This window comes from Grammomys surdaster, unplaced genomic scaffold, assembly GCF_004785775.1.
Source record: "Grammomys surdaster isolate TR1022 unplaced genomic scaffold, NIH_TR_1.0 125604, whole genome shotgun sequence".
NCBI classification, from domain to species: Eukaryota; Metazoa; Chordata; class Mammalia; order Rodentia; family Muridae; genus Grammomys; species Grammomys surdaster.
The window spans coordinates 2,035,820-2,037,583 of NW_021620447.1; the positions used below are offsets into that span (position 1 = coordinate 2,035,820).

At 41.7% G+C, this 1,764-nt stretch overlaps 1 pseudogene; it reads left to right on the forward strand.

Moving 5' to 3' along the window:
• The first annotated feature begins 341 nt into the window (after positions 1-341).
• On the forward strand, positions 342-469 carry LOC114638536 (annotated as a pseudogene).
• The last annotated feature ends 1,295 nt before the right edge of the window (positions 470-1,764 follow it).

The window sequence follows — 1,764 nt, forward strand, 5'->3', positions numbered from 1 at the left end:
TGTGTTGGATTGTCTAGTGGGCTATTATCTGAGGTGCTTGGAGGTAAGACTGGCAGAGTCTTAGAATCTTGGAGTTTAGAATCCTGACCAGTGGTAAACTGGACAAGATAGTTAGACTTGCCAAGGACAAAGTAATGATCTGGAATGACCAGAAGTAGGTTACACTGAAGAAAGCAGTCAGTAATGGCACTAGAGAGTTATAAGATGTCAGATAGAGAGGTGTCAGGGTACAGGTCACTAAATTTGGCTAGAATCTGGCTTTCCATATGATGTCAGGTATAGCCTTTCCTACTTTTTCGTTAGCTCCGTGTGGATTATTTTTAATTAAAATCCCAAATTCCAAGACTCTACTTTCAGAGATCATTTCTATAGTTCATTACAAGAGAAGTCTCTCTGACTGTGTAAAATCCCAAATCCCAAATGTTGATCATAAGGCCCCTTGCACTTCCATGGACTGTGCTGATTTGGAGTTAGATAAACATTTGACCAAGAGCGGAGGAGCCAAGAGTACTGCTCCTGTGGGTGAGGAGGCAGTGCGGTGTAAGTGCATTAAGCGTGCTTTGTCCTATCCTCAGAGATGTGGATGGGGGAGAGCTCAGTGGCCACTGGAGATGGCTGCTCTGACCTTAGAAGTTGGTTCAAACACCCGTCTGGTCTCCAACTTCCCTTTGCCTTTTTTGTTCACCAGCTTGAGCTCACATCAGAATAATATACAAGTCAGGCCGAGGGCCTTGTGGGTTCCCTAACTTCAGTTTAAAGGTTAAGGTATTTACTGGAGGCTAGACATAGGTTTGAGAAATACACTTGTATTGTAAAAGAATAATGATTTTCACTTTACATTTTGATTTATTTCAGCTTGAGTACCAGTGAAACTTTTGGATGCTCAAAGAATAAGTGTATTGTTTTTCTAAATTTAGGACAGATACAAGATATACAGCATCCAGCTGGAACCTGCCAGACCACAGGAGAGTGTAGTCTGTTACTGGGTAGATTTGTCTTTTCTCCCAGCTGTGCTTCAAATCTTTGGACCCTGTGCTCCTGTGGGTGGTCTAATGTGGGCGTGTCCTTCACCAGTTGCAGCTCTTAGGAATCAGCACAACGACAGACAGGTGGTAGTGTTTTTTATATAAAGGTATCAACTGAAGAATTTATGATCTGTAAGAAGTCAGTGACATTGCACTGTTGGGAGAAGAAAATTAATGGAGGCGCAAAAATGAACAAGCATATTGAGTAGGTTATACTAAGTTTAGCTGTTTTTAAAAATTAATTACAGGAGAATAAAAGCTATCTCAGGATGGACTGTGGGTAGGAGTTAGAGAAGTTATGTCTTTTTCTCCAAAGAAACATCTTTGGCAGACCACATAATCTGGCCACCTAGGGCCTCTGGCAGGATTTATTTCTCCTGGCAATCTTCTGTATTTTCGTTAGCGCTTTATAGTGTTAGAGATCTCGTGGTTTTGCGTGATGTGTGGTTATACTCTTCCTGTGATTGTCCTTTAAAAATAAATCTAACAAACTAGCTTTATTGATGGATTGTTTTTCCTCTTTGACTCGAATCTCTGGAAAGGTCAGTGCACCCTCTCCCTTTGATGTGTCTGTTTCCTTGATAACCTTAATTCACTTTGACTTCCTAGCTCCATTCAGCCAGACAGGATATCTTTTTGAAAGAATTGTTTGAAGCATTCTTGAACTCCTGTGGTTAGTGTAGAGCATGGCCCACAGAAGCTGTGATGAGCCCTCTGTGTCTTCAGGTAGCCAGGGTGC